Source organism: Fukomys damarensis, unplaced genomic scaffold, assembly GCF_012274545.1.
Source record: "Fukomys damarensis isolate Sample0158 unplaced genomic scaffold, DMR_v1.0_HiC HiC_scaffold_16, whole genome shotgun sequence".
In the NCBI taxonomy this organism is placed as follows: Eukaryota; Metazoa; Chordata; class Mammalia; order Rodentia; family Bathyergidae; genus Fukomys; species Fukomys damarensis.
This window is the reverse complement of record NW_022900928.1, coordinates 128890133-128905086: the sequence shown is the minus strand read 5'-3', so window position 1 is coordinate 128905086 and position 14954 is coordinate 128890133. Positions and strand designations below refer to the sequence as shown.

At 46.3% G+C, this 14954-nt stretch overlaps 1 protein-coding gene across 1 annotated transcript in view; it reads left to right on the top strand.

Annotated features, from left to right (window-relative positions):
* The first annotated feature begins 2837 nt into the window (after positions 1-2837).
* Positions 2838-14954, top strand: part of Gpr55 (G protein-coupled receptor 55) — a 45399-nt gene continuing 33282 nt past the window's right edge. The window contains exon 1 of the mRNA XM_010608099.3: positions 2838-2999. The gene's annotated coding sequence lies outside the window, so the exon portion shown is untranslated. The remainder of the gene's footprint in view (positions 3000-14954) is intronic.

Below are 14954 nucleotides of genomic sequence, written 5' to 3'. Positions count from 1 at the left end.
CCACCCGGAGCCCACCGCCGTGGTGGCCACGGCGACGTAGGGCCGCGCAGTTTTCCCCGCTGGGCAGCCGCATCCGCCGGAAGCCTCGTCTGCGTCTTGCTCATGTTGTTGGCGTCGTTTTGGACAAGAAGTCCAATGTCATTGTGTTCTTATCTTTGTCTAGGTAAGGTGTGTCCCTTCTGCGTTGTTCCCCCACCCCTCTGAGATTTTCTCTCTGCCATCGAAGGAAAAAATGGAAACAAAAACTTTGTATAGAAGGGAGGTGGGGAAAGGGGGAAAAATGCAGCAAGATATGTATCATGCGGTGGTACAAATTCCCTATGACGAATGCTGTCATTCTGTATCTCCAAAATGTACCAATAAGTATTTTGCTAAAAACCCAAACCAAACCAAACAACGTATAAAGTGATATCTTTAAGATTAGAGTTTACATAATATTAAAAACGCTTTTTATGCACTAAAAAAAAAAAAAGATTTTCTCTTTGTCTTTGGTTGTCTGCTGTTTAGGACATAGCGAGGTGTGGGTTTGTTTGCTTCTGTGTTTTTCTGCTTGTTCGGAGCTCCCTGGATCTCTGTTTTCACTTTTGTTGTTAATGTGAAAAATCTTTCCTCAGCTTTACCTCAAATTCTTCTGCTCTTTTTTCTCTTCTTTGAATAGTTTCATTACACACAGGTTCGATCTTTTAGTTTCGCATTTTGTTCTTGGATAAGTTGCGGAACTTTTTTCATTCTCTTCTCTGCATTTCAGATTTGATTTCTAGCGTCTCCTTTTGGTTTCCATCTCTATCTTCACTGCTCATCAATCTTTTTCCAGTAGCTCCCTTCAAGAATTCATCTACTTACCTTAATCTCCCCCAGCTGTACCAGGTCGGAGTTTAGCTCTGATGCCTGCTGTGTCTCTTCGGATGGAGATTTTAATTGTGTGCCTTGTAATTTTTTGTTGACCGCTGGGCATGCTGCCCAGGTAATGGGACCTGAGCTCATCAAGGCTTTCAGGATAGGTTTTATGTCAGTTTGACTAGGAGCTGAGCTTTGTTTGATGTCCATTGTAGGTGCCACAGACTTCAGTTTTCCCTGGCTTTAGGTTTTTTTTTTTTTTTTTTTTTTCCTTCTCTGCTATTTTTGGGTTTTCCTCAGAATGTTCTTAAGAGTCTGTGGCTAGCAGCTGTCTTGGTTGTAATGTACCATACTGGAGTCTGTTGAAATGGCTTTCAGTGTCTTCTCAAAAATTCATGTTTACTTGGAACCTCAGAAGTGAGCTTATTTGGAAATAGTCTTTGCACATATAATTAGTTAAGAGGAAGTCATACTGGGTTAGGGAAAGTCCTAAAGATAATGACATGTCTTTATGAGAAGGTAAGGCATACAGAGAGAAAGACACAGAGGTGGAGGAATTCAGCAGCGCTATCCCCAAACATGCCACACTGGCACAGGATTATTTTGAGTTCAGTGCACTTACAAAAACAGCAGGCAGAACACTGTAGCCATTTCCTCTTTCTTCCTGAAAGCAGGAGATAAAAGCTGTCTTCCCAATATTAATGGTGTCCTCTCTCCAGGAGGAAAGTAACATTCTTATCATCAAGGACAAAAAATTGAAGTGGAACAAATCTTTACAAACAAGCTGTCTAACTTACCTTCCCAGTTACTTTTCTATCTAATTAGCTATCTTAGCCCGTGCCCCTTTGCCTAGTCACATTTTCACATCTTACTATCTTTGCCCAGCTGGGTACGTGTTTGATTCTAACTGCTTCTTTGGGTCATTTCTGCTATGGTCTGAAATCTTCCCCCAGAACTCATGTGTTGAAAGCTTAATCCCCAAAGCAGAAGAGTGAGGAGCTGAGGTCTAAGGGGTGATGCACCCTCGTGAGTGGATTAGTGCACTTGTAAAATGGAATCCGGTGAAAGGCTTCTTCCGCTTTTGCTTTTCTGTCAGGTGAGGACAGGGCATTCAAGGTGCCATCTTGGAAGCAGAGACTGGATGCTTACCTGACAATAAACCAGTCAACACCTCGATCACGGGCTTCTTGGCCCCCAGAACTGTGAGAAACAGATTCTAGTTCTTTATAAATTAGCCAGTCTGTGGTATTCCATTACAACAATTCCAAATGAATCTAGACAGTTTCTTTATGAAGGCTCCCATGTCCCATAACATTTGTATGAAACACATTTTTATGCTTTTCTCCTGTGAAAGTTTAATTCTTAGGCTTAGCTGAAAAAGCTAAAAGGTTAGAGGTAAATATTTGTCTGTCTCCTTTTACAGAGGAGAGGACACATGAGGTTGGCAGCAGAAGTTGGAACGATGCATCTGCAAGCCAAGGAATGAGCAGATTGCTGCCAACCACTGGGGATGGGAAGAGCTGAGGAGGATCCTTTCCGGGTCCAAAAGGGGAGGGGCGGGGGAGAGGAGAAAGAGGAGAGAGAGGCTGTGGCCCCAATATCTTGGTGTTGGACCTCCAGCCTCTGGCACTGTGGGAGAGCACATTTCTGTTGTTGAAGCCACCCAGTTTTTGGTGTTTGTAAAGGTGGTCTAAGGAAGCTCATACCATAAGATACTGGGGTGTTCTATAGTCTTATGATAAATCTCACTGGGCCCAAGTCCTTGGACTGTGGCCCTTAAAAACATTTCTCATCCCATTTTCCCCTGCCCTGATGGCTAAGAGGGGCTGGAGCTGTCTCCTTGCCTTCTGGTAGGATAAAGCCCTGATAAAGCAGTATTTGTGGCAGACCTTGGTCAAGGAGAGCAGAACATTCTGGGCTTTGAAAATGGTTACTTTTCTCTGGGAGTATTATTGTGAGATGGTTACTTTTCTCCTCCCTTGCCTGAAGCCTGGGGATTTTTCTCCCATCTTCAGAGGAGACCTGGTGGGGCTCTGGGGAAAACCCCAGGAAAGTGTGGGGACCCCAGGAGTTCGTAGCTGCCAGTGTCAGGCTCCAGCAATTCCTCACGGGCCATTTGAGTGCCCTGAGTGCTCCTTCTGTCCCAGGCGGCATCTGTCCTGGTAAGTCACCATTTTCTGCCTTCTCCTGTGTCTCCAGTTTCCTGTCATGGGCAGTTTGCTCCATGACCTTGATTCTGAGGATTTAAGAAAAGTTATTGGTTTTCAGTTTGTTCCTTTTTTTTGTTGTTTGTTTTCTTGTTTGGATCATGGAAATAATGGCTTACAGGATTTCTACTGCCTTATGATGGCTTCTTGTCATTTAGAACTATATATGGTTTTGTAAGGGATTTAATCTCCCCTTTAATTACTATTTTTCCTTTTCAAAAGCATTTTTTTTTTATGCTGAAGGCTATAGGGAAACGGAAACATAGCAACGCTCCAGAGGCCAAGAATCTTATAAATCCCTGCTCTGCAATTTTGACTTTCCCTCTGGAAATTTCTTAAATCCTCAGTTACCTCTCCAATGTCCGACCTTGCAGTCTTCTGGTTGCTCTTCTTCCTCTGTCAGAGAGAATTTCCTACCTCATCCTTCTCCATAATTGTTTCCTATGCAGTTCCTTATCCTGCTCTTACTTTGTAAACAATATGAAGTCCAAGGTTCAGGCTTCCGTGACCTTGATAACTCTCTGGAGTCTTGCAGAAAGCCTGCTTATGGTTACAGCCCTGGGAGAGTTGGAAGTCGATTGATCTGGTGTGGACTGCGTTATGTACCGTACACACTACTGTTGACATTTGCTAGCAGGTGAGGCCTGGGTGTGCCCAGGGGTCTACCCTCTGATGGTGGCTCTAACAGACAGGCAGACCCAGGAAGAGCCTTTCTAAATCTGGCATCTAGACATTTGCTCAGTGACCTTTTCCTTTTTTAAAAGCACTGTCCACGTCTATCACAACTGTGGTATATGTTCACTGTAAAAAATTTGGGAAATACAGATAAGTATATTTTAGTCCACATGCTGCCAAAGTGGGCTCATAGATAAGTTTAAAGAGAAAGGTGACAATGACCCACAACGTCATATTTCATTTTGTTGCAATTTCTCTGGCCTTTTAATTATGCATTACTAATACTCAATTCTTTAATGAATCAATAAGCACTAAGGATTGCTGTGGTTGCTGTACATGCCTGTAAAGGAGCGCCATAACTCAGGAATGTGGCTGGGCAGAACACAGCCTTTGAAGTTGAATGGGTCCTGGTCCAAATCCCAGGTCTGTCACTGTGTGACCTTGGGTAAGTTACCTTTTTGGGTTTCATTTTCCTCACCTGGAAAAAGGAACTGATGGCACCGAGCTCCCAGCACATGAGTGACTAACTGATCTTGAAGAGCATAAAGCTCTTTGTAGGTTTTTTTTGTTTTTGGTAAGCACTGTTCACGTAAGGGTGGTAAGGGTGATCGAACTCAGGACCTTGGGCTTGTGAGGCAGGTGGGGGCACCACTGAGTTACATCCTCAGCCCAAGCATAAAGCTCTTTAAGTCATCCTTGGGAACAGATGTCATGTTGTGGAGCAGCTGGAGGGAAAGAAGAGTAAGAAGGAGGAGGAGGAGGAGGAGGAGGAAGAGCAGTGAGGACCACAAATGTGGCAATTTCCACTTCCTGGAAACTCTGGCCCTTTCATACATAATACATCCTGCTTACTGTTGTATTTCCAGTGCAACTTTTTTCCTGTATTAAATGTAATTAGTAACAGTTTAAAACCCAGATCTTGGCTTGTCTTTACAGAAGAATGCCAGCTGGTGAATAAGAAGGAAGGATGAATTTGATGACCCTGAAATAACAGGATGTAAATGCTGTCTTGTGAAAGGTTGCTGGGTACAGGATACACGCACAGTATCAGACATTACAGATTTTATATTAACTATAGGGGGGAGACTTGTTGGACATCACTTTATCCAACTGACCAGAATTAGATTTATAAATAACGGGACAAATGAAACATTACGTGCCTCTTAGTTTGATCTATTAGGGAGGCTACAACATTCATGTGTATTATTTTTGCCAAAAATGGTTAAACTGAATTGCTTCAAGAGGAAGCTAATTAGATAAATAGAGATTAGAAAATAGTCCATACTATTTCAAATATGCTAATATTATGAAGGACAAAAAGAGATAGAGTACGCTGGGGATTTAGCTCAGTGGTTCCACCTCCTGCCTCACAAGCGCGAGGTCCTGAGTTTGATCCCCAGCCCCCCCAAAAGACAGCACCAAATGAAAATTTGTTAAATAGTCAAATATAACATGCCAACCTTGATTGAATACAGGTTTTTTTTTTAAGGCTATAAAAGACATTGGGAAAATTTGAATAAGAACCATCTATTATGTGATATGATTACGTCCCTGTTAGATTTCTTGGCAGATTGTAATCTCAGCAGTTCAGGAAGCAGAGGCAGAAGGATTGCAAATTTGAGCTCAGCTTGGGCAACTTAGCAAGAACTACTTTCTACAAAAGCGGGGTGGATGGAGGAATGGGGTACAGCTCAGCACATGTTTGCTGTGATGATAGCATTGTGGTTAGGCAAGAGAATGTCCTGTGAAGAAGAGATGCAGATGAATGATTTAGGTATGAGGTGACCTTTTGTCTGCAACTTACTCCAAATGGCTTATCAAGAAAAGGTGCATACACACTTTTCTGCAAGTTTGACATTTAAAAAATAAATTGGGACAGAGGAATCTGTCCTGCACTGCAAAATCCTGCTTTCAGATGAATGCCAGAACAAGAATTCTCACTGGCCTTACCACTGGGACTCCCTCCTGGCCCCTGGGAAAATTAGGAAACTTCTAATATAAAAATCAAGGCCAGCATGGTCTTTTCTGGCTTCTGTATCTGGGCATCTGGTCTACCACAAATAAGTGTAATTATTCTCTACACTTGAATTATATTTGGTTTTGCTTTGCAGTTCTAAAAAAATTCCGCTGAGCTAATGTTTAATAGCTTCCTGGCTGTCAACACTACTAATGTGCCACTGATTTTAAACACCAGAACTGTCTTGAATAGATTGGAGAGAATGTGCATGAGAAAGATCTTTCCTGTGTCTAGAGTGTGGAAATTTGACAATTTATAGAACAAGAGCAAGGCACTTGTTTGAAAGCCTCTTTCTTTCCTAAGAACATCTGATCTGTCCTCACACTTGACCATGACCAGGCCTGACACCTGCTGTCACATTAAGGAAATATGGAAAGCAGGAAGTCAAAACCTTTCTACTGTGCAATCCCTGAGGAAATCACATAAAATCATTATTAGAAAACTCACAGCATAGGGTTTAAAAAAAATTCTATTACATAATTCCAGTAGTGCAGTGTGAATTATTCTTTTAGTTGCCACTTGAAACAGATGGAGATATTATTTCACAGCAAGGATATATGAAGTAGGATGCCAGCTCTTGGTAACAGAGGAAATTACTGTCATATAGTAAAAGGGATGAAAATGGTGGGAGGAATTCAGAAGAGGAATCTGTCCCGCACTGCACTTGCATCAAGAGAAGCCACATTTCTTTTTGCCTGCCAATTCCGACTGTTTCACCACAACTGTGTAAGATCCTGTTAAGGAGGACTTCCTTCCGGGCCCCCCCAGGTTCAGGGCGAAAGGATGCAGGTCTGGATTAGTGATGTCTGTTATGGTTTTTTCATTTCCCACCTTTGAACTCCCAACCTCAAATCGTATGCTTGAAAAACACTGACGTCTTGGGTTGGGGATTTGACTCAGTGATTCTGTCACCTGCCTTGCAAGTGCAAGAGCCCGAGTATGATCCCCGGTACCAAAAAAAAACAAAACACTGAAGTCTTCAAAACATCATCTATTAAAGTAACGATCATAAGAACAGCTTATACTTATTACGTACACTGATTTAATCCTCACAACACCTCAGTGAGGTGAGTGTTCCGTTACCATCACCCCCGTGTCATACGTAAGGATGGACAGTCACCTCATGTCACGTGCTTACCTCTGCAGCCTGGCCTTTCTGGCTGGTGCATTTCAGATTTCAAGTCTGCCTCTGTTGCTCTCAGTCTTCTTTCTCTGCTTTAGTTTTGTCTTTGACGTCTGTCACCAGCTGGCCTTCTGTCTTCTTACTGATTCGTCAGTTGTCTGTCGTCTCCCTACTAGGATGCTGGCACTTGGGGCAGGGATTTGTTTGCTCTGCTGTGTGCTGTATCTCCAGCGGCTTCCCTCAGTCAGTTTAGCACATAATAGTGGCTCAGTAAATACTCATAGAGTGAAAGAATCAGGCTCAGAGTAGCTCGGGGCATTGCCAGAAGTCATATGGCTACCTCATGGTGACAGAGGAGGGGGATCTCATTGGTAGTTTCCGCTGAGAAAGTTCCACATGTGGCACAAAGAACCCAGGTGCTGCGGAGAATGTGAAATTTACAGATTTTGAGAGTAAAACAAAATGGGAACCGAAGAAGCTTCCAGATGGACACAGTGGTTGCGGGGGTGTGAGATGTTGGATCTCAACATTCTTGGGGCCTCCATTGCTGTGACTGCAGCCTGCTGGGATGGCAACAAAGCCCACAACCTCCCACGAGGAACTCAGAGCCACCTGGGACCCAGGCTGGTCACTGCTAGGCCTTTCTCTCCCAGGTTGCTTTGGTTCAGAACAGACAAGTTGAGGGGTACTGTTGGCACACAGCAACTCTGGGCAGGTGTCTGCCAGTGACAGGGAAATGGGGGAGAATTGTGGTCTGAATGCTGAGCTTTGACACCCTTTCGGATGGCAGACACTCCGGTGTCGCAGGGCCTTGGTTGTCATTGTAGAAACTGTCACAGGTGGAAACTGGCTGTGCCACCTACACCCTGCTAGGGGCTGGGGTTTGGCGAGACCAGGCCCAAGGATGCTTGCAGCCTGCCTGATGCCAGTTGGCACTGTTTGGGCTTGGGGATGGGACTGGGTAGGCGAGACTGAAACACCGGAGTCACAGAACTCTCTCAGAAGCTTTCTGGTTATGACATGGCTTCTGGGGTGTCTTGCCTTGAGTGAGGCAAAGCCTTATCGATGAGAAGGCAGCGGGCTGCAGCTTTGGAAGCTGTGGTTCTCAGAATGAGCTCAGCTAACGTGACCTGCTCACCAAGGACCACGCATCAGACCGCTGAGCCAGCTCGGCTGAGGACTTGCCTTGGGAATCCCCAGGGAAGGGGGTTCCAGGAGCCCCGGGGGCGCGGCCACCCACTCTCCCTGGTCGGGTGCTCTCTCACACTTCCGCACCTCATGGTCTTTCGCTGGGTCCATATGCACCCCAGAGGCTTCTGGCCTCCGCAGCCTCCTGGGTTGGTCCTGCCCCTTCTTGCCATTTACAGCCGTTAATGCCAGCCGAGGCCCATACCAGGAATGTAGGATGTTCCTGCAAGACCCCAGCAGGTCCTCTTGCCTTGAAAAGCCATCTTAGTTTCCCGTTGCTGCTATAACATTTCATTTCCAGCGACTTCGAATGACACAGATTTGTCTTCGCACAGTCCTGCAGGTTGGAAGTCCAACATGGGTTTCCCTGGGTTATATTGGGTGCAGGCAGGACTGAGTAATTCTGAAGGCTCTAGGGGACACCCTGTTCCCTGTTTCTTCCAGCTGCCTTCCCTGCCATCTTCAGCTAGCGGCCCCTCCTTCCAGTACCAGAGTTTGAGCCCTTTGTACCCTTTCGCTGTCACTGTCTTCTGCCTCCTTGTCTTTAAGAACTCTTGTGAGCTGGGCGTTGAGGTGCACGCCTGTCATACCAGCACTTGGGAGGCTGAGGCATGAGGATTGCTATGAGTTCAAGGCCATTCTAGGCTACATACTGAGTTCAAGTCCAGCTTGGAATTCAGAGTGAGACCTTCACTCGAGAAACAAAGAGCAAAACAAAGAAACAAAAATAATAAAATAAAAGAACTCTTGTGAGTGCATTGGTCCCACCCAGGTAGTCTGTAGTGATTGCCTGTTGGTACCAAAAAGTCTAAAACCCTTACTGGTTAAAGTCTGCCATGGAAGTCATCCTGCCTTGCGTGCATGTTCTGAGCAGTTATAGGGACACTAACAAAACCACTCAAGATACACACAGGTCTCTGGTGCATGTAAAACCCATTCATTACTCTCAAGGAGCCCTGACCCACCTCTTCCCAGAGCTAAGAGACAGAGATGCCCTTAGCTAAAGCTAAGAAAGGCCCGGGAGTCTGAGGAAACAGCCTATTCAAATTCCAGATTTGAACACCTAACTGCAGACGTGACGCAGGTTCCCTCAGAAGACCTGCTAGGAGCTAGCCGATCCTGAAAAAGACATCCTTGAGATGGTTCCATTTGCTGCCTGGACCCTTTTCCTCCAACTCTTCTAAAACCCTCCATCTCTCACCACAGTGGTGATGGCTGTCTTGGAAACTTGCCTGCTGTTCCTCTTGACAGTATAGTCCTCCAACCTCTTATAAGAATAAACTCTTATTCTCACTTTGGTAAATTCTTCTTTTTTTTTCCCCCTTTGGGTTTTTTAGGAGGCAAGGTCTGTGTAATTCAGGATGGCCTTGAACTCACTCTGGCCTTGAATTTGAGGCAATCATCCTGCTTCAGCCTCCCAAGTGCTGGGACTACAGGCAATGTGACTGCAGCAGGCAGCTTGGTAAATTCTTTTACTTCTCCCACATCACTGGCCCTCCACACTCCATCTCACGTGACATATCCAGGAGAGTCTCCTAATTGTTAGAGCAGTTGTTAGCAGTATAATCCCATCAGCAGCAAGAATTGCTGTTTGCTATGTTGTTTGACCTGTTTACAGATTCTGGGGATTAGTGCCAGGCCATACTGGGGAGCAAGCACTGTTTTGCCTCCCTCTAGGCCCTGAGGGAGGGTCCAGGATCCACACAAAATCTCCTTGATTGCTGCAGGTCACTGCAGAAAACCGTCTCCTGCCCCTCTGGCCTCCTCAGGATGGCTTTTCTGGGGTGTACACTCCACTGCACCCCAGATGGGGAAAAAACAGTCCCCCAAGGCCGAGTTCTAACAGGGTTGAGCGTCACCATTGTCCAGTGGACACCAGGAATGTCTCGGGCCTCTGTGGGGCACCTGGCAGGGCTCGAAGAGAGTGGGTCACAGTTCAGGGCTCCCTTGTCACTACGGCAGTGACAGAGGGTACGAGACAGCAGAGGTGCCAGCAGTTGGCCCATGTGCGGCAGCCCCAGGGAACATCCTTGGCAGTGAAGCCCCTGTGGCAGTGGAGAAGCCTGACTGACAGTCCCCTGTGTGTCCCTGTCTCTCTGTGGACCCCAGACTTTAGAAATGCCTGCAGCATGGTGGGCCAGGGGCCTTGGTGGCACTGAGAGAGCAGAGTGGACAGAGGGGAAGCAGAGGGTGGTGGGCAGGGAGAGGGGCAGGTGGCTGAGCCCTGGGGAGGCTCAGAGACCCCATGGTGGAACAGGACAGCGCTGGGAGGGCTGTGCGTCCCAGGGCCCTGGCTCGGATGAGCCTCTTCAGCATCTGAGGCGGGGCCAGGCCGCAGCTGCCTTCCAGACTGCGCCACTAAGGCTGGCGTGCACGTCTAAGGCAGGCATTGTGGAAGACCTGGAGGGGACGAGTGCCTGTCCAGGCAGAGAGGAACGCTCCAGAATGCCCACCAGCCCCTGGCACCAAGCCGTGCCACCCACAGCCCTCTTGTCCCCTTGGCCCGGCCGCTGCCTGCCGCAGGGCTTGCCAGGTCTGGCGAGCTTCATGTGACCAGGCTGTGTCCATCCCTCTCCATCCCTCCATCCTCAGATGCAACGCCTGGGCTCAGTGCGGGGGAGCAGTGTGTCTTCTGGCTCTCAATTCCCGGGGTACCGAGAGAAACTGTCAGCCTCTCTCACTTCTCTGGGCCAGAGGCTCAGCTCTGTTCAAGGCACTCAGTTGACGTCACCAAGCTGCCTTCTAGAAACCACTGGGGACGGCTGCCCTTCTGAGTGCTGCCATGTAGGAAATCTCTGCCAGTTTAAAACAAAGAACGGTCTCATTCTCACTTTCAGTCCTTTGATTACGTGTGAAGATGTGTTTTAAAAACATGCACATTACTTATTTTTGAATGGGATTAGTAATAATGAGAAGCCCATTTCAAATGCCATGAAACCTCTGTGTAGAGGTAAGAAATTTCATTTCATGCGAAGAAAGGCAGAAGGTTTTGTTATCTGTATGGCTTTTGTTTTGAGAGTTGAGGTTTGAGGAGAGGAAAGAAAAGAAAAATGAGAGAAAATCCAGGGAGAGGGGAAAGAGAAGTGGAGAAGAACACAAGCAGGAACAAGAGAGAAAAAGGAAAGCAAGTACCTTGCTTTGCATCTTGTCCAGAGGTGAGGTCCAGGGAGCTGTGCTCTGCTGGCCCTGTGTCCCACTCCACATGGCCAGGCCAGTGGTTCTCAAACTGTGTGACCTCGGGACCCCCTTGCACTATTAAAAATGGTTAAGGACCTCCTCATGCAGATTATATCAATATTGCTATGTTAGAAACTGAAAAAACAGCATATCTACATAAATAACACATTTTATGAAAAATAGTTACAGTTTTCAAAAATCAAAAGAATGAAAAGAGAGGCATTATTTTTCATTTTTGCAATTTTTTTTGGTGCCCGTCTTGTGACCTTTTCTGTTTGCATGTAATCTGCTGTGATGTCGTGGTCATGTAGACTCTGGAAAACATCATTCATAAGAACAGAGTTGAACTGGGCGTGGTGGCACATACCTATAATCTTGGCACTTGGGAGGCTGAGGCAGGAGGATCACTGGAGAGTTCAAGGCCAGCCTGGGCTACCTAGTTAGTTTGAGGCCAGCCTGAACTACATAGTGAGAACTTGTCTGAAAACAAAATAGAACAAAAACAAGAGGAAGATAGTTTGGACCTTTGGATATCCTAAAAGTGTCGCAGGAACCCCTCAGGGGCACCTGGGCCATACTTTAGGAACCAGTAATAGAGGCAAAGAAAATTGAAAAAAAAAAATTCCTGTTTCCCCCAAGAAGGAATTCTTAATCTAAATGCAACAAGGTCTATGAAAACGTTAGTGCCCGTTGACATCGACGTGATTTTCCTTTGGGGAATATGGTTAATAACTTGCCTAACTGACCTACAGTTGGGGAATGACTAGATAAATGTTGGTATATCTACTTCGTGGAGTAGTACCCGGTTGAAGAGGGGATCATGAAGACTCTGGACTTGCGTTATCTCATACATGCGATCTGATGCGGGAGAAGTTTTTTTTTCTTTTCTTTCTGGCCTATTTTTTTGGTCTGTAATCATTGAGAACAAAAAGAAGGGTTCCCCACTGTCCCCCAGCAGTGTGGGGTGGGGTGAATAGCGCAGCGGGGGGCACGGACCTCAGCTCCCAGGATCCTTTGTGAAGCAGTTGTCAGCCGAGGCTGGGGGAGTCCGCAGAGCTGGGGTGGAAGCCGGCTCCAGAGCCCTGGGCTGCCCGGGTCCCGAGCTGGGGCGGCTGTGTTTGGAGTGAAGGAGGATTCATTAAACTTGAAAACCACAGTACTTTCAGAGCAGCACTAAACAGTTATGAAGTCGAGCAGCAAAGTCAGTTTTACAGGGAGAGGGGCAAGGAGTATGGAACGGGAGTTATTCCCCTGGAGCTAAAATCCCTCATTACATTTGCAATTTAGATGTAATCTTCCAGATTTCCAGCGTGCTCTTTAATTGCACTCTTGCCCTTCACTTGGGAGTGTGGAGCTGGCTGAGGCCCAGGTGTTGCTGTGTCCGCACACCTGTTGACTTCATCTCTGACTCACCTCTGTTAAGGTCATTTGGTGTCCTTGGTGGCAACACTTTCACCCTCCCCCAACTTCTAGTCATGATCATAAAGAGCAAGGACTGCTGGGAGTGGCTGTGGTGGCAAACGCCTTCATCCTAGCATTCTGGGAGGTTGAGGCAGGAGGGTTGCCAAATTCTAGCCCAGCTTGGGCAATTTAGTGAGATCTTGTTTTGAAATTTAGAAAAAGAAAAAATTTGGGTTGGGGCTATTTCTCAGTGCAAAGGCCCTGGCTGGGTTTAATCCCCAGTAAATTGAGCACCCTGAAGTCAAATGTAAAATTGACGGTACGTTTGAGTTGAACCAGGTTCAGCGTGTACCTATCAATATTCCTGTTTACACCCTGGAATAGAATGTGACTACGATGTTCTGCCTTCCACTTTGTGGGAGCGCCCCAAGGAGCCACAGTAGAGTCCTAAAGGGCCACGTGAACTGGCCACCTCCACCTGCCCGGAGGTCCCTCCCACTTCCATCTCTGCCCCATCAGGTGGGCGTCACAGCAGGAACCCAGCCCTCCGCACGCACGGGGCACGGGGCGCCCTGCTCAGCCCCACCTTCTCCTGGCCAGGCTCGGTCCGCCCCACTCGCATTGAGTCTCTTCCCGGGAGGACTCTTCTTTGCCTTCTCTGTCTTCTTCTTCGTCTTCTCCTTCACCTCCCCCCCCAGCCAACAAAGCTGGGGCATGAACTGACCAAAAGTGGATTTGTTTTATGGTGTCCAGTGTCATGTTTTGATATATGCACCCGCTGTAAAATGGCCAAATCAAGGTAATCAACATATCAACTATCACCTCACACACTTTTTCTTTTTTCAGTACGGGGATTGAACTCGGGTCCTTGTGCTTGTGGTGGCAGAACCACTGAGCTAAATCCCAGCCCACACACTTTTTCTTTTCGGTGGGGCAAGAATTTAAGATTTGCTTTCCTTAGCAATTTTTGAGTCTCCTCTACATTACTACTACTACTACTACTACTACCACCACTACTATTTTGTTTTGCTTTTTTGAGATAGGATCTTGTAAGGTAGTTTAGGCTGGCCTTAAACTCACTATGTAGACCAGGCTGTCCTTGGACTCTGAATTCTGCCTCAGCCTCCCGAGTGCTGGGATTACAGGTGTGCGCCACCACGCCCGGCTCCAAAACATTATTAACAGTGGTCACCAGGTTGTACAACAGAGCTCCAGAACTCACACTTTCTATCATTTGAATGAATCCCCAGCCCTCCAGCCCCAAACCCTGGCAAAGAGCACTCTTTTCTCTGGCTCAGGAAATTTGATTTCTTTAGAGTCCACATGTAAGTGAGGTCATGCAGGATTTGCCTTTCTGTGCCTGACTTTCCTCACTGAGCACATGTCTTCCGGGTTCACAGTGTTGTCTCAAGATTTCCTTTTATGAGGGAGAAAGATTTATTTTCTCTATCCATTCAACTGTCAGTGGACACTTAGGTGACTCCAGGTTGTGGCTATGAGTAAAAAGGACATTTTTTTCTTTTTTTGGTTGCGGTGCTGAAGATTATACCCAAGGCTTTCACGCTGAACTACACCCCCTGCATTTTTTAATTTTTAATTTTTATTTGAGAAAGTCTCTCCAACTTTCCTAGAGTGGGCTCAAACTTGCACTCCTCCTGCCTCAGCCTGCTAGAGTGCTGGGATTTACCCCACTACACACAGCTCAAAAAAGACACTTTATTGGGAGGCTTAGGCAGGAAGATGGCCAAGAGTTTGAGGACAGCCTGGGCTACATAGTGAGTTCAAGGGCAGCCTAAACTACATAGTGAGACCTGTCTAAAAAACACCCCCAAAACAAACCACTTAAAAAATGCCACTACCACTCCACTATCACAACTAACAAAATTAGAAGACAGTTTACACTTTGATAATACAAACATTTATACCCTGTGTAAATCTGGTTAGAAATCACTTTAGGTTTTCTTGGGTAAGTTAAGTAGTCTACACAAAGCAGAGTACTAGTACTGGGTACTAGTGGTCCAAAGTGAGATAAAAGACTAAAATAAAATGCTAAATCTTAAAAGAAACCAGTTTATGCACTAAAAGTTTGGGCTTTGATCTGATTTGGGGGGGCAGGGATTGAACTTGGGACCTTGTGCTTGCAAGGAAGGCAGTGGAACCACTGAGCTAAATCCTGGACCCTTGATATTGACCCAATATCTGTGTAAAATGACAAAGAAGTGAGGCTGGGGATTTAGCTCAGTGGTTCCTCCTGCCTTGCAAGTGCAAGGTCCTGAGTTCGATCCCCGGTGCCACAAAAAAAAAAAAAAAAAAAAAAAAAAAAAAAAAG